Source organism: Triticum aestivum, chromosome 7D (assembly GCF_018294505.1).
Source record: "Triticum aestivum cultivar Chinese Spring chromosome 7D, IWGSC CS RefSeq v2.1, whole genome shotgun sequence".
In the NCBI taxonomy this organism is placed as follows: Eukaryota; Viridiplantae; Streptophyta; class Magnoliopsida; order Poales; family Poaceae; genus Triticum; species Triticum aestivum.
The window spans coordinates 602,287,519-602,305,821 of NC_057814.1; the positions used below are offsets into that span (position 1 = coordinate 602,287,519).

Consider the following 18,303-nt stretch of genomic DNA (forward strand, 5'->3'; position numbering starts at 1 on the left):
CATGTGACGGACGATGGTCGCAGATATGACGAATCTGCTAGAGTTGCTCTTAGCATAGAAAGTGAGTTTCACATGGCTTCCCAAAATGGATGGACAATATTTTTGTCAAAATCTGGCCACGCAAACAAAAGGAATTCGAAAAGTATACGTAAAAACTTGTACGCCTCCTATGCGATCGTATTTTTTTTCAAGCACTTTAAAAAATGCCACATTTGATGATCCAAAGGAGAACTAAAAGTAAGCACTAAATCTATTTTTCACAAGGGATGCAAAACTCAAAGTTTCCACTGTTTTTACAGAACAATCAGATCGACCGGAGATTTTTATACTCAAAACTAGTTTGATTTTTCTGGCATTTCAAAAACCATTTGACATTTCAACACGCGTAGGAGTAGGAGCACATGGGCAGGCGGTCCGCAGACGAAGACCACAGCCCACAGCCACAGGCAAGGTCTCTCCTCTGTGTATGTGTAGCCTGTACCTCTACGCACGGTCTCGTGCCATCAATTAACTCTCGACTGTAAAAACCAGTGAATCGCAAAGCCAAAACTTGCGAACCAGTAAAGGCGGGCTCCTCCCCCCCACTCCCAAACCCCAAACCCTAACCCACTCCCCCCATTCCCCACTCCCCGCACCCCACGGCCCCAATCCCCCCAACCCCTCGACGCGGATGGCGCCGCCGGTGCCGAAGAAGAAGCGCAAGGTGAGCCTCCCGGAGAACGAGGAGGTCGCGACCAGGATCTTCGAGAAGCACCGCTCCATGGCGGCGCAGCAGCCGGGCGGCCTCCCGGAGCACCAGGCCCGCGCGATCGCCGCCGCCTACAGCGGCGTCTGCGCCGCCAAGGAGCCTATCCGGACCCCCGGCGACCTGGCCCGTCTCAAGTGCGCATTTCCCCCGCCTCTCTCGAACCTTTTCCTCTCACGCTGTTGGGACGAGCCTAGGTTTCGGTCGGTTTCGGGGTCGCGCGCTTTGGAACGGGCGCTGCTGTCACATTGCTGCTCCAAGACGAATGGGTCGGTTTATGATTTAGGTGCCTCAGCTCTGGGATCTTAGTTGTTGTTTGGTGGATGCAGCGGCTTAGTCCTTGGGGGATTTTAGTTGTGCCCATTTTGGTCCGAGCATGAATTTTCGGTTTGGATGGCTATTGGTCTGTGGAATCACAACCCTTCCCCTTATGTTTACTCATATGCTGAAATCGATTTAGGTCATTACCATTTCTATATGGCGAGGTGTATTTGCATCCCTTTAGGGTTGCCATCCTACTTGGGATTTGCCTGCAAGTAGATAACCAGAGAAATGGTTCATATAGAACTCTTTCCCTTTGATTTTTCTTTTTGTGTGTTGAATTTAGAGGCGGAAATCACACACTAGATTAATGTGTGGAATGTATCTAGTACAAATGTCTGCTTTCCACATTGAGTTGCATCGATTTTTGAAAAACTTTTACATTTTCTGAATTAGTTAAACATTGCTGTTGCTTATTCGGTTCTATTCTTTTTGTCAGGGGAGTTGGAGGTTGGGTTGTTGATGTTATGGAAGACTCCTTTCCAGGGTCCAGCCTTCATTTGTCTCCTCCGAGAAGTAATACACCAGGAGAAACGGGTAATAGTTTACATGATTGCTTACGTGTCCTCTGGAATCAGTTATTCCTTTTTCACCATCAGGATGACAACAAGTCTTCTTCCCCTTCAGTTTTATCAATACTCAGTTCAATGGAAACAGGTTTATTATTATATCTTAAAAGGCTACTGTCCTTTTAACAGGGAAGAAGAACACACGAAACAAACCTTATGTGCCACGGTTGAAATCAGCTGCTTATGCAATAATGATCACACTCTACAGGTATGATTTTTTTTAGGGTGGGGGGCTATCTTACCTAAATTTTTGTTGTTCACGCTGCAAAATTAGTGCAACCTTAGTACAAAGGGCAACATTTAATCAGAGGAAAAGGGAAAAGACACTTGAATATGCATCAGCGGATATTGACAGTTGTTTTCCCCCCTAGGGAAATGGAAAGAGGGAAGGAATTTATGATGAGGCAAGAGCTTATTGATGCTGCTGAAGCCAGTGGTCTGTCACAACATGCAATAGGGTACAGTTTCAGTGACTCAGTATCTGCCACGGTTGCTGATTTCATCTGATATTTTAGTGCATCACTAACTGTCTCTGTTGTATTATGAGCAGCCCAAACAACAGTAGGAATTCTCGGAATGATGGTTACAGTTTCACTGGATGGAATAGCATGAAGACGTTAACAAATAAGTATCTGGTTGAGAAAAAGAGTAATCCTGCAAAGTAATGTACCAGGCTTATCCTCATGTTAATGTTATGTTTTTCCGTCATTTATTAAAAAAAGAATTGGATCTTTTAGGGGAGTAAACCCAATACGTTTTATACTCACGTATTAGAGCACAAGTTTTATTACCTTCACATCACTGGCTATTGCTGTATAATGTACTATTGTGGCTCTGCTAGCTATTGGTTGCGAACTTTTTACTTTGCCTGATCTTTCTTAAATGATAAAATGATATTTTAATGGACTCAAACTCAAGGAGATACCAGAGCTATACAATATATCACTTGTATGCTTGAACTTGACTCTCATTAGAGGGTTCATAGGGTTCTCACGTATTTAAGTATGATTGTGTCTGCACTAGTTTATCCGATTCATGCTCTTGCGACACTCACCGGATAGAAAAGCCTCTCACATGTTTTGGTCTGAGTGTGGATCGGCTGGATCCAAAAATGTGGCTAACCTCTGGTGTGCTTTTGCTGTTTGGTAAATGTGTTCTCTAGTAATTTAACTTGTATCAAGAAACATTCCTACTTCAGTTTTTTCTCTTGGTCGGAGAAGTTTGATATAGTGCAGCAGTGAAGTCATATATATGCTAGCAAAGTATCAACATCTGATAGTTTGCTAGTTGATGCTTGTGGGCACCTTAGGTAATATAATGCTCTCTAATCTTTTGAGCTAATTAAGAAAATATATCTTTTAAAGATACAGCTCTGCGGTGGTATATCATCAATTTTCTATCCATGGAATAGAAGCAGGCATGTCCAATTCCATAGCTCCTCTATACTTATCTGGTCCACAATATGAACCTGAAACATGTTTATAAAAATCTTGCACATGTGGCCATTTTGGAATGTTCCAGATATATGCCAGTTTGCTTCATGAACCAGATCTTGCTCATTATTTTGGTCCTACAGTCATCTCCCTTCTTTATTTCCACCCTGAATACAAGCAGAAGCTCACCCTGTTCAGTTTGCATCTCCTTTTCTCTCTCTGGGGCTTTATTTGCCACGCACACACATTCTGTTGAGATACCAAGCATAGACTTGGGACTTACCGTATGAGTTTGCTGTAGGTATTACCTAACAGAAAAAGGCAAAGAGACAGCTCGCGATTGTCTCGCACGATCTGGATTGGACGGTCCTGCAGGACCTTTAACGGCGGTCGGTCATCCTGCAGTTGTGCTCAGCGATTCAGATTCTGACGAATATGGCGGCAGCAGTCCCCTGATAGGTATTAATAAAGTTTTCTGCTCATGCAGTATGAATTTCCAGATAACCGATTATTGTACCCCAGCAGCACTATAATAAATTCCTTTTACTCAATTGCAGGTTCTGAAAGAAGTGGACTTCCAAACTCAAAAGCAGGCAGTTCCAGTTCCTTTGGTATTAGCATGCTTTCTTTGCATATAATATGATGATGTATTCCATAAGCAAAATATTACTCCCCGCTGATCTTTGTAGTTAATGCCATTTTTTTCAGACAACGGCCGTGCTACTAATTCTCCTCTTTCATCTTGAGGAATGTTTGGACAGCAATCGTTTAGTGCAATGGTACACTTGACTTTCCCTTTCCGTACCCTTCTTTTTCAAATGGAACATAATGCAACATTTTCTTTTCTAACGTCAGGGTTCTGCTGAAAAGTCTTTACTAGCTATGCCACCTCATCAATCTAATGAAAGTTTTCTGAAAGCTTATGAAGTGGTGCTGATATTGGATGATCGAGATACTTTCGGGTCTGTATGATCGTATCTTACTGATGAGTTGTATTTTTTAGTTGTGTCTGATATTTAAGTAGGATCATAATAAGGCTGTCTTATCAAATAAACAATATATTTAGGCACCCCCCTCCCAAAAAAAAACATCTTTTGAGGAGGGTAAAGTAACTGAGGATTGGGAGTATGCGTACCTAGTCTCTTTTTCGCATGACCTGCAAGGGCATTCTATTCTTCATGTTAATATTATTTCTGTTAAAATAAGATAGGCAAGGGATTTCACATATTTATCCACTTACTGCTGGAATTGTGGATTTTGATGAAGCTTTGATTCGTTATCTCGTGTTACTTATACTGTTTAACCTTCTACTTCTGTATATAAAATTTAGATTCTGTATGTTGTTTAATTAAATTATTTTCCAAGGAAACAAATTGATTATTGTTGCACCCAATAGTTTTTTATGTTTTATTTAATCGTCCATCTATGCATCAGAATTCAGTTCTCTTATGATTGCTCCCTTTTTGTGCAGGCCCCGTTCCAGAAGAAAAGTTGTTGATAATATACGCTCGCAGTTTAATATTCCTGTAGAGGTTAGTTGGATTGAGAGTTATGTGAACTCTTCTTTGTTTAACCCTGCTTGCCCTTTCCTTTCTTCTTGTATCTAATTCATCAGTACTCCTCTGGGTGTTATCCTTGTTCATTTCTTCAGACAACCAAAGTACACTGCTAAAAGTCATTATATGCATCAACATGGCTCTAAATTAAATGCCCTGTACTGCTGGATTAATTATCTGATATGTTTGGTCGCTGCCCCACTGTGTTCATGATTGCTGACTGCACTTTTTTCTTGCTTGTGTGCAAGGAGACAGTATAATAATATTAACAAAGTTGCTTTGCATAGATTGAACTGTTCATGTAATGTGCCAAAGAAAATGGTGCTGATCCTTCTGTTCGAACCATGTCATCCAGATTAAACTCTTGCCTGTTGGAGATGCTCTTTGGATTGCTCGCCATAAAGAACTTGACACGGATTATGTTCTTGATTTCATTGTTGAAAGGAAAAATGTGGATAATTTACTTGGCTCAATTAAAGACAACAGATACAAAGATCAAAAACTAAGACTGAAGGTACCATCTGAAAATAGCTTTGATTTTTGTCATTAATATTATAAACCTTCCATCTTAACTTTCCCAGTTCTTCATGCTTTCAATTTCTCACTGATAGTAAAAAAGGGCAGCCTGCTGCACGTAGCTCCCGCTTGCGTAGGGTCCGGGGAAGGGTTCGACCGCTTTGGGTCTGTAGTACGCAGCCTTTCCATACATTTCTGCAAGAGGCTGTTTCCAGGACTCGAACCCGTGACCTCATGGTCACAAGGCAACAGCTTTATCGCTGCGCCAAGGCTCCCCTTCCAATTTCTCACTGATAGTGATAAAAATAAATTGTATCGTAGATTACCATTTGTTTCTTGTCACAATCCTGATCAGCAGTTGTGGCAACACAACACATTGTTTTGGTCATGTTGCAAATAAGTTGATGAGCATAGTCATTAGCCTGTTTGGCGGCACAGGTATGGATGCATCTCTAAACAGTTAGATAAAGAACTTTTTATTTTGATGAAGAGCAGCAGCGAATCGGTATCTGTGCTTCTTTTTTTAGATGAAGAACTTTGTGATATCTTGTTTATTTTAGATTTCAATTGGGTTCCAGACATGCTGAATATGAAAGGAATGTTTCCCTGCAACGTGCTGAGTATCTTTTGACCAGCCATGTTTTATGCCCGCATGCTATTCCCTGTGATTTGATGTTGCTTGAGTCTAATCTTAGCCGAGGAGATTTTTTTCCTTATTCTTTGTTATCATTAATTGAAAAGCATAGCCCATGTTTGGGTATGAGGTGATGAAGGACGATGTTATTAGCAGACATAAGCTTGAGCCTGTAGATTGTGCATCTCTTCCCAAAGAAACTGTATTTCTTGTCCATATATATGGGTTTGTTGTGGTTATTTTAGCAACAATACGACGTGATACCTCCATTTGTTGTATCCTTTGCAGAAATGTGGGCTAAGGAAGCTAATATATCTAGTTGAAGGGGATGTAAACACTGTAGATGGATCAGAGAGCGTTAAAACAGCGTATGTACTCTTCTCATGAAGCCTGGACAATCATGTTAACCCCTGAATGGCAGTGCTTTTTTTTCGTTGTTTAACATTATTAAGTATCATTCCTTCCATTCAGGATGTCAGTTGTATGCCCTATTAACTGCTCCATATGCTTTCTATTTCAGCTGCTTCACTACTGAGGTTCTTGAAGGATTTGATGTCCAAAGAACCACTGGGTATGCTGACACTGAAAAGAAATACGGCCACCTCACGGGCTCTATAATTGATTACTACAGCAGAAACTTCTCTGCTGGTGCTGATACCTCTCGACTTTGCCTGACCTACGATGAGTTTGTGAAGAGGTGTTCTGACCTTGAGAAGGTCACTATGAGCGATATATTCGCCCTTCAGCTTATGCAGGTAACTGGGCGAATACGGCCACCTCCACCAAAGTTTGCCGGGTAGTCCATTTCATGCAGTAGTTTTCTCATTTATTGTGCATGTAAATCAGGTGCCACAAGTGACAGAAGAAGCTGCTCTTGCTGTCACGAGTCTCTACCCCACTCTTCTCTCGCTTGCTAAGGCGTACACCATGCTTGTGAGTCCTCTTCTCATTGGAACAGATGTGACCAGTGTATGTACACACACATCCTTAGCTGCTCCTCATGCTATTGATGTACAGAACAATTCAACATCTGTGTAAACTAAAAGTTTATCCTTGTAACTTTGAAGGATGGCGATAAGCGTGCCCAGGAGAAGATGCTGAAGAACAAGAGCGACATGGTCAACGCGGGGGCTAGCAAGAACATCTTCAAGCTCATCTGGGCGGAAGGATGAACACCCCGTAGTTAGCCGGTCTTTTGGTCACGTCGCAGTGATTTCAGGCCACCAATGCAAGTTCCCAAGGCGAAAACAGGCGGGGACCATACTACTCGTACGTCGTAGAATTGCATGCCGCACATTATGGAGTCGTCGTGTTAATGCAGTACATTAGCGCTTCGTGTGTGTGTATATATGTATATACTATTAGCTCTTGACTCAGTTGCTTTGATCCATGTTTAAGAACGACATGTTGAGCAGATTCTGTTCTGTGAAGATTGTGGTGTTGAGGAGACGATTGAACATGCACTTTTCTCTTGCACCTGGGCCAAGCTGTTCTGGTCTGAACTTCGTTGCTTCCTTCCGGTCAAAATCCTTTCTCTTCATCCGGATTCGGCTGTAGATATTGTTGATGGCAAAAAGTTTCAGAACTGCATGCTGCTATCATTTTGTGTGGGTGCTGGACGATTTGGACTGAAAGAAGCAATAGGAGACACGGAGAACTTCAGTTGGGCCATTGATACCATCCACAATCTAGCTGCGCTAGTGGGCTCGGCATGAGAGCCGAGAGAGAAATCGGTGTGGATACCCCTGAGATCACTTACATCAAGGTCAATGTTGACGCAAGCAAGATGGCTATGGTAGCATGGGAGCTGTTCTTCGGGACAATATCGAAGCGCAGGTTCTGGCACAAGCTATTTGGTATCGATTTGCACAAAATGCAAGCACTATGGAAGCCTTGGTGCTTCGTGATGGCATTCGTCTTGCTCTTGGACATGTCAAGGTGATCATCGAAAGTGATGCTCAAAATGTTGTGCGAATGCTAAATGAGGCAAAATTTTCAAGAGCAGACCTAGCATACATATGCTATGAGACTTAGAAGGTAAGCTTCGGTTTTCAATCTTGCTTCATTGTCCATATCAATCGAGAAGCAAATGAAGTGGCACACAGGTGTGCCAAACAGGCTGGTGAGGATCGTAGAAGATGTATCTGGGTGAATTATACCCCTGCTTTTCTTCTAGGATGTATTCATACACACTGTGATCCTCCCATGCAAAAAAAAGAAAAAAAATGTCCGGCCTACTCAGAGCATCCCTTTGTTGTCATTCAGGTGGTGATCTTACAGAGAGGTACCCTTGGAATGCAGGGGCACGCGACATGGCGCCAAGTGGGAACAGACCGCCGCTCCTCAGATCCCATGGGAGCTCCGGTAGGAGGAGTAAAAGGCATCTCCTTTCACTCCGAGCCCGCCATCAGCCCCGAAGTCTGCATCGACACCTCTAGGGTAGGAGGCATCGACACTTGCGCCTCCAGCAAGTCCCACTGATTTGGGTCGTGACTACCGATGGCCGCCACCGAGCACGTTCGCATGACACCATATCCGTGGTCTTCGACGCCAATCTTCCCGACGGACTCACGTCCCGACCACCACCATCGACCACCGTACCCATGAGGAGAGGAACCTCGTCGCCTGCCGGCACCAATCGGACCGGGCCCACCATCGTCTACCCGGAGCAGCGCTCCAACCCGTCCCAGGCCTAAAACTGATCCGCCCGAGCACGAGGTCCCGGTCCTGGCCATATCCTTTGTGCGAGAACTCCGTACCGACGACCGAGACACAGAAGAAGAGAGGTACCACTAGCACCCCGCCGCCACCAAGCCGCAGTGACTTACCCGTCAACAGATGCAGCCACCCGCCGAACTAGACCGGGGCAAGGGGAGATCCCTTCCACGACCTAGCCCTCCACCCATTAGAGTTGCGAGGAGAAACCAAGGCCATCCAGATGCACGAACGACCTTGAGCAGCTCCCTCGTGCCGCGCCCACAGCACCCGGCCAGATCCTCGATGGATCCGGGCCACCACCATGCGCCCCTTCCGCCGACAGCCATCGCCGCTTAGAGCAAGGCCGCGGCCTTGGGCCCATGCCTACCCGACCCACGTCGCTCAGCACACCAGATCGGCGGGCCGCCACCGTCCAGACCGACGTTGCTGCCCCCCGCCCCCAACATGCACCTTCGGAACCCGCACAGCTGCCGCAGCCACGCCACCGTCCATGCGAGTTTTCGATCAACTCAATACGAGTTAATTGCCCAAAACCACCAGATTTGTGGCTAGGGTACTCCAAAACCACCAACTTGGTCGAAAATAACGAACAACCACCACTTCTGTGGCAAGTGAATAACATATAGCACTAAAAACGCTGTGACCCGCGGCTAAGTGCGAATCTGACATGCCTGGCCCGCCTGTCGGGACCACGTGGCCAGGGCTAACGGCGGAGGCCAGACGGCCGTTCCCCCCGCTCGTCAACTCTGTTGGCTAGCGCGCGACAGGGCATTTCTCTCCTCTGCTCGTTCTCTCCTCTGCTCCTTCCCCTCTGGCGCCGCACCTGTCGCCGTCGCCGTCGACGCCATCCGCCGCCGCACCGCCGACGGGAGGGAGTCATGGTGTCTTGGTCTGATGGTTCTGGCTCGTCCTCGTCGTCTGACGATGAAGTTAGCAAGGTAAGCTTTTGCTCATGTGCATCTAGGGTTAGGGTTCTAGGTAGAAAAGGGGAATATCTGTTCCCTCTAGAAATTGAACGCTTTTTCCTTATGTTTAGGCACCTGCGACCATGGAGTGCACGGAATGGTGCGGCCTTGCTCTGAATCATCCTGCACGTTGTGAGCATCGATCCCCCTGTGAGAAGTTGGTTGCGTTTGAATCCACTGATAGCGGCAGGAGGTTTCTAGGCTGTGCACAGAAGGTAAATTAGCAGTGCAATTAGGTGTTGCAAAAGGAAAGACACGGCAGGCAACGGCTCCCAATTCAGAAAAAGGAAAGCGCCGCCGCCGACCCGATCCGGATCCAGCCCCAACCCCACCACCTCACCTTCGCGAAGCCGCGTCCGCCCGCCGCAACCGCCTCCGCCCCGGCTATAAAGCTCCGCCCTTTGGCCGGCCCGCTCCTCCTCTCTTCCTCCGGGCCGCGCCTCTCGCCTCCTTCATCCGTCCTCGCTGAGTCCGGGCCGCGCCCTCCGCGTGGTGGTCTCCGTGCCGGCCTCCCATTCCAAATCCATCCGCCCTGCTCCCTCTCCGCCTGCGGGGCCGCGCCGGGGCTCGGCCAAGAAGCGGGCGACCGGCTTCGGGGGCACCAGCGTCGTGCGCCAGCTGCGCGCGCTCGTCGCCGCGCGGTGCGTCGAGGTGGATGGCAGGCTCCTCCGGGTGGTGGCCAGGAGGGCGGTGGTGCTCGTCGACGTGCACCTGCCCGTCGCCGCCCGGCAGTTCCGGCGGTCGCGCTCCACCGCCACCGCCGCTCTGTTCAAGATCGTCTTCCTCGGATCGACCCGCCCTTCCGAGGCAATGTGTAGAGCCTCTCCTCCTCGCGCGTCTGGTGAGGCGATTCGTCCTCGATTCATGCCTCGCCTCTGATTCCATGTTGCTCGTCCTCGCTCGATTCGTCCGTTTAGAGTAGAAGAATCGTGTCTGATTTGTTTCATTCAGTTTCGCTTGTCCTCGGTTCGTCTGTTTTCAAGAAGCGCGTCTGATTTCATTGATTTTGCTCGTCCTCGATTCGACCGTTTAGTTAGAAATCGCGTCCGGTTTGACTTGCTTGTCCTCGCCGTCGCCCGTTTAGAAGCGCTTCTGATATGATTTTGCTCGTCCTCACCGTCGCCCTGATGCTATCGCGTGTTCTTGGGGCCGTCCCGTCGGCTGCGACTCTGGGAGGAAGCGAGCGAGCGGTCTGTCGGTTTGGGTCACCGTCTTGTTTGCGAGCTAACAAGTTCCTGTGCTGCATTTCGTTTTCGCGGTGGAGCGTTTCTGTTTGAGAAACTTGTGCGTGCGCTTCTGATATCTGACGATCTTGCGTTTTGTGTTCGCGTCGGGGCGACGGTTGCAGGAACGATCGGTTCTGGTTTCGGAAATTGGAGCAGTGTCAAATCCGTTCTTCTGTTCCATCACCTGTGTTGTTCGTCGGTTATTTTCAGATCTCAAACGCATGCGCTTGATACTCTGCTTTCCCTCTGTCGATTCTTGTTCTACCGACAGGCGTTTGTGCTCCCATCCTAGATGCAGAGAGTCCATTTCTTGTCTGTTACGGTTGTTCTGATGCTGTTCTTTTCAATTGCTTATTGTTATCATGCTTTGCTTATGTTCCCATATGGCACGATTGGTTGATTGTTGTTTGTTGTTTGATTGATTGCCCTGAGATGGATTGATGTTTGTTGTTTGACTGATTGCCCTGAGATGGATTGTTGATTGTTGTTTGAGTGATTGCCTTGAGATGGATTGTTGATTGTTGTTTGTTGCTGTTTGTTACCTTGAGATGGTAAATGTTTATATGGCACGATTGATTCCTGTTTGTTCATGGTTATTACAATTGATTGATTGATTGATGGCTGTTTGTCGATTGGTATCTAACTTTGGTATTGCCAGTTCCTGATCATATGTAACAGACCTAGCACTATTCTTTTTTCTGAACTTTTTTGTGATTATGTCTTATCTTTTTGGTATTACTCTTGTCCAGTCCTTGGAATAATGCTTTTCTAAGTATTTAAGGTACAAACATGTTGATCTGGACATATCACATTTGCTCTTTATTGTGTTGCTAAGGACACTGATGGGTTGAGTTGGCATATAGTGCAGGTATATTTACATTCTTTACATTTTGTGATGCTGATGCCTGTAGTCCCAAAGCGTTTATTTACCCAAATTTTGCTACTGGAACTCTCGGTTTTAGATATTGGCACCTGATATTTGAATGGATGTTTTCATGATGCCTAATTTGATTCATTATCGTTCTTCTGATGGTGTGCTTTTGGTGTTTTAACTGAAGCCATGGATCGCTCATCAACCTGGTATGTGTTTCGATGATAATCCCTCTCGAATTTTACTCGTTCCTATATTTTACACAAATGTTTATGTCATGGCTGGTAATGGTAACCTTATGAATGCATAGCCCACATTTTAGCTAGTTATATAGTATTGCCATACTTGCTTGGATGATGTTCTGTATATGCAAGTGTGGTGAGCTCACATATTCTGTCGGCATCTATCTACGCAGCTGAGCTCTTTCTGGATAGGACAGAGGTACAATATTTACATCCATGGCAGAAGGTTCTTAACCCTGAACTCATCAAAGGTCCTTGGACTCAAGAGGTTTGGCACTGCACTCCTGACTTTGCTCGAAAAAAAAAACCTTTTGCACATTTTATAGTTATATTTATGATTATGATATTTTTTCTACAGGAAGATGACAAAATTATTGATCTTGTAAGAAAGTATGGACCAACAAAATGGTCTCATTGCAAGGACCTGCAGAAGGACCCTCCCACCTCAGCGCAGGTGATTTCCCCTCTGCCCTTTGAATCCGTCTAGATCTTGCCCCGAATTGTATTGCGTCTGGATGAGCGCGCCGTTGGCGTGGCCTGGTTGTTAACTGTTGTTACTGGTCATGGGGGTTAGGTTGTCGATTATTTAGCTGTGCTCTCGCAGTGCTTTTAGGTTTGCTGGATTGATTGGTGGAGAATAGTGCTTATGAACTGTACATGGACTACTAATATGATTGACTCATGTCAAGTGTGTGATGTATCTTCTCAGCAAGTCATTAAAAAAACCCTTGGATTTTGTTCTGTCAGGTTATAAAGTATGCCAACCTTATTACAGTTTACAATCAGTACCACATGGGCAGAACATGCACCACCCTGTAGCACTATATGCTATCTTAACTGCCATAACCAAAAGAAATTAAAATTGTCAAGGACTTCACAGTTTATATGGACAGTTAGGCATGACTAGCACTATTTAAGAAACATAAACAGTACCAATCTAATCTGTTAGGCATGGACTAGACTATTTAAGAAACATAAACAGTACCAACCAAATCAATAGGGAGAATTTTTGAGAGTGAACTATGTTTTAGGAGGTGAGGTGGTAATGGTCACCTGTCTTCCTTAGTCTATTAACGCATACTGGAATAAATATAATTACTGAAGCAACTTTATCTTTGGTAATGTTGTTTAAATCTGATTTGAGAAATACGAACAGTACTAGCCTGATCAATAGAGAGAATTGTCAAAAGTGGCCTCTGTTTTAGTAGGTTGCAATGATCACCTGCTTTCCTTGGTCTATCAATGCATACTGGAAGAAATATAATTACTGAAGCAACTTTAGCATTGTTAATGTTGTGTAAATCTGATTTGAGAAACATGAATGGTACCATCCTAACCAATGGAGAGAATCATCAAGAGTGGCCTATGTTTTAGTAGGTGAGGTTGTAATGATCACCTGTTTTCCTTGTTCTATCAATGCATACAGGAAGAAATATAATTACTGAAGCAACTTTAGCATTCATAATGTGTGTAAACCTCATGTTCTGTGTTTTTGTGGAGAATAAGTGGCTTCAGTGGATGTCCTGGCCTCCTGGGTGACTTGATGTTTTTTAATACAGCAGTTGGTTCCACTAACCTCTTGAAATTAAGATCAATGAACTTTGAATTATTCTAATCATTGTACTGGACGTGTATATGATGGATAACCCTTGATAATATAATTTAATGCCTAATTCTGAACTTGTTCACACATAACTAGAGCTGGCTGCTATTTGATCTTGTAGCAAATATGACTTGTTTCTTACTCATACTTGACTGGCTTCATACATATGCTTGTCTGACTGTTGTGTAATACTGTATTACTTTCCTTTTATTCGACCAGGTCCTGTAGGTGAGGACATGTTCCAGTGGCAGGCCACTATCATGGGACCCTCAGACAGCCCGTTTACTAGTGGTCTATTTTTGGTGAACATCCATTTCCCACTGTATTATCCCTTCAAGCCCCAGAAGGTAATTTCCGGTGTACTGAGCTAACCTTTGTAAAAAAAAGAGTTCATATTGATATTGGAATTGCTGTTACACAAATGTCTTGGGGGTCCTCAAACAATTAGTTTGCTGCTGCTTGCTATCTTATCTAATTTTTTTTCTGACATTCACACATGAAAATATTTCAGGTCTCTTTCATCAACAACAACGGCAGCATTTGCCTTGACATTCTCAAGGGATAGTGGAGCCTGTCTTTGACCATATCTGCATTCCTAACTTGGTTGTTCCATTTTTTTCTTAAAGCTTGTTGCTGATATAAGCTTGGTTCCTTCAGCAACTTAATCTCACAAAAATTCTTCATTAATGTTTCTCTAACATTTACCCGTCTCTGTTAACAGGTCCTCCTGTCAATCTGTTCGTTGCTGACGGACCCCAACCCCAATGATCCTCTGGTGCCTGAGATTGCTCACATGTACAAGACTGATTGGGCCAAGTATGAGTCCACGGCATGCTCCTGGACACAGAAGTACGCCATGGATGGATGTATAGGCAAGCAATGTCGAGAGAGGTATTCTTTTAATTGTTCTATTTTTATGGTTTGCTAAAATGCATTTCCCCCTTGGGTGGGATGTTTGCTAATTTCAAAACACACTGGTTACTTCCATTTGTGTACTTCTATTTGTTCTTAGTTCTTCTCACCTATAGCTGAAGTCAAAGACGACAAACCAGATGACTTATTGGAGTTGCAGGACTATAAATCATTGGTAAGTTTCTATGCTTTCAAATGGTCAGAGTTTGAATTTTGATCAGTTTGCCTGACTTGTTTTATACTGAATCCTTGATTCCTTGATAACTTTGATATACACACATGAATAATTACTTATGCTGTTATGATCATAAACTGATTTCTAAGTAGCTTTGATTCATATGATGCTTATTACATAACAGGTCATCTGAATCTTCATTTGTAAATATGACTGCTGGTGCTGCCGATGATGTAAGCTACTTTTCTTGCTTCAAGAATAATAGAAACATCATTTACATCAGTCACATTTTAAGTTGCTCATGTCATTTCAGGCTAGCCATCGACTTGGAACTGATGAGAGACGATCGCTGTTGCCAACTTGAAACATGTACTTTTTAGGTATGAATGGCTTACCTCTCCTCCTCTCGCGTCTGGTGAGGCAATTCGTCCTCGGTTCGTGCCTCTCCTCCTCTCGCGTCTGGTGAGGCAATTCGTCCCCGATTCCCTCTCCTCGCGTCTGACTTTATGTTGCTCGTCCCCACTCGATTCGTCCGTTTAGATTAGAAGAATCGCGTCTGATTTGTCATTTTGCTCGTTCTCGATTCATCTGTCTTGAAGTGTGTCTGATTCGATTGATTTTGCTCGTCCTAGGTTCGCCCGTTTAGATAGAAAATCGCGTCTGGTTTGATTTACTCGTCCTCCTCCTCACTTGAGAGTCACTTGTGATATGATTTTGCTTGTGCTCGCTGTCGTCCTGATGCTCTCGCGTGTTCTTGGGGCCGTCTCGTCGGGGGTCTCCGTCCCTGCGAATCTGGGAGGAAGCGGGCGAGCGAGCGAGCGGTCGGTCGGTCTAGTTTGCGAACTAAAGTCTGTTTGAGAAACTTCTGTTCCTGCGTTTCGTGTTCACGGTGGAGCGATGGTTCCTGCATTTACTTGTGCGTGCGCTTCTGTTATCTGACGATCCTGCGTTTCGTGTTCGTGTCAGGGCGACGGTTGCAGGAACGATCGGTTCTTGGTTCGGAAATTGGAGCAGTGTAAAATCGTTCCCTCTGTTCCATCACCTGCGTTGTTCGTCGGTTATTTTCATATCTCAAATGCATGCGCTTGATATTCTGGTTATTTTCATATCTCAAATGTATGCGCTTGATATTCTGGTTGCCCTCTGTCGATTCTTGTTCTACCGACAGGCGTGTGTGCTCCTATCCTAGATGCAGAGAATCCTGTTCTTGCCTGTTATGGTTGTTCTGCTGCTGTTCTTTTCAATTGTTTATTGTTATCATGCTTTGCTTATGTTCCCATATGGCACGATTGATTGATTGTTGTTTGTTGTATGATTGATTGGCTTGAGATGGATTGGTTTGTTGTTTGATTGATTGGCTTGAGATGGATTGTTGTTTGTTGTTTGATTGATTGCCTTGAGATGGATTGTTGATTGTTGTTTGATTGATTTCCTTGAGATGGATTGTTGTTTGTTTTTTGATTGATTGCCTTGAGATGGATTGTTGTTTGTTGTTTGATTGATTGCCTTGAGAAGGTACAAACCATGTAGCCCGATTGATTGTTGTTTGTTGCCTTGAGATATTACATGTTTATATGGCACGATTGACTGCCGTATGTTCATGGTTATTACAATTGATTGATTGTTGTTTGTTGATTGGTATCTAATTTTGTTATTGGTAGTTCCTGATCATAGGTAACAGACCTGGCGCTATTATTTTTTCTTTTTTTTTTGTGATTATTATGCCTTCACATTGCACTGCTCCCAGATCTATATCGACATGCCCACGCTGTCTGACGAGGATAAAGATGTAAGGAAATCCTCCCAAGAATCTCTCTTGCTCCTTGCATTAACTTGGCGACTAGACTTTACATGTTATTTTTTCGTGAAACTGGAACTCCTTGCTGTAACCCATTATATGACTTTATGAGCATGCGCCACTTTTAGGTTATGAAAAAATGGGGTGCTCCAAACAAGATTGACTTCCTCTCTTTCTTATACAAGGCATGCAGAAGATGTGCGGCAAGTAAGTAACTCTATGTCGATATTTAGAGTGTACTACTTCACAGTGCCATCTTTCCCAACAGATTGAAATTTTTTATATTGATATTTTGTTGAATATCACATGTTTGTTTGCACTTCATACTTTGGAAAATATTCCTAACGTTGATAGTAATTAACATGTATTTTTCTCTATTGAGTACTACTTTGTTCGTTCTTTAAGTGTTCTTATTTCAGAAGTCTGCTCTGCACAAGTGCAACATGGCTGGAAAACCTGCTGCTGTTACTCGTGTTGTGGACAGTATGACGGACAACCTAAGGCCTACTCGTGCAGATGCAACTGATGTGGAAAATGCGGTGCTGGATAGTTAGTTTTTGCCTCTTGCAGATATCTTATACTTTGGTGATCCTGTACAGCTGCTCATTACTGCACCCAAACAAACTATAACTACACAAGCTGTAACATGAATCACAATTGTTTTGTTCAGGTAGTGATGCCATTCTCCTTGGTGCTGAGACTCTCCGTTGGTCGTTCCAGTTCAGACTATTTCAACAGTAGGCAGAATTTGTGCTGAGGTGAACTTTCTTTTGGAGGTCTACGTTCTCTTGATAAACACAGGCGTTTGGGAGGGCATTAGTTCAAATCAGACTTTAATACTAAAATGTTACAAAGAAATACTATTCTTCCGAACAGCCCCTAAATGTGTACTCAACAAGTATATCTTTGGCGCTCTAATGGAATCTAATGGAAATTCACTCCTCCTTGCCTTTTCTCTCTTCATATTTGTGATACATTTTCATGAAATTGTTTCCCAGGCTGAGAAGGTCTTCAACCAGGATTTGTACTTCAAGCGAACCATGAAATACGTGGGAGAACCCATAACCCACTTGGGAGTCTATTGCTTCCTCTGCAGTGCGTATTTTCTTTCTATTAATTTTCCAACCTTTGGTTAGTGTTTACAGGGGAACAATTTCTGTCTTTCCATTGATTGAATATCAGTCTGTGACACTTGGGTTTATAAGTCTGATGAAATAGTTCACTACCTATTTGCCAGGTGCGGGCTTGTATTAAAGTTAAGGCTTCGGTCATCATTTGCTTCACCTCATCTGGATAAGAGAAAAAGAGTATTTCTTCTTATGGGCACTTCACCTCATCTTGTAGTTTAATAGAAATTGATTCATATATTATGCTGTATCAAGTATCTGCAGGCTAATTGCCAAGTGCAGGCCCACCATGCCATTCCTCGTCTAAAAACAAATCAATCGAAGTGGAGCTTCACAAGCGCATTTGAAGTATGTGAACAACCTGTTTCCTTGACCTTTTTAGTGGTGTTCAACTAGACTCACTAATTAACATGTATTACCACGTGTCTAATACATCCATATCTAGACAAATCTAAGACAAGTAATTTGGGATGGAGGGAGTACTATAGAATTTTGCCTGATAAGAAACAGTATTGCTTATGTTGGACCAAGACTTGTCTCTGGTGTTTGGCAGTGTGCAACTGTTATAACTCATATTTGTTGCATTATATTCCTGCAGGCAAGACAATCACTCATAGTTAGAGGCTTCTTTCCCATGCTTGCTGATCCACGTCACCCGGTGAGTTAACCTGCCTTCCATCTGTTGGCTACATTAACCATTCTTTGGTGGTTCTTTTCAATTTTAGAATACATGACCCAGTATGTATAATATGAAAAATAGGAAGTACCTATAAATATCAACGTCTTTGTTCTGAACATAAAGGGAATAATGGCAGTTGGCGTTAGTGTATATTCCCAATATGTGAAAAGTGGATGCTTTACATACACCAGGCCAGTGAATTAATTCTGTTTT

General features: G+C 44.0%; 1 pseudogene; it reads left to right on the top strand.

Moving 5' to 3' along the window:
• Positions 1-598: 598 nt before the first annotated feature.
• LOC123168243 (crossover junction endonuclease MUS81-like) lies at positions 599-7,233 on the top strand (annotated as a pseudogene).
• Positions 7,234-18,303: the final 11,070 nt, after the last annotated feature.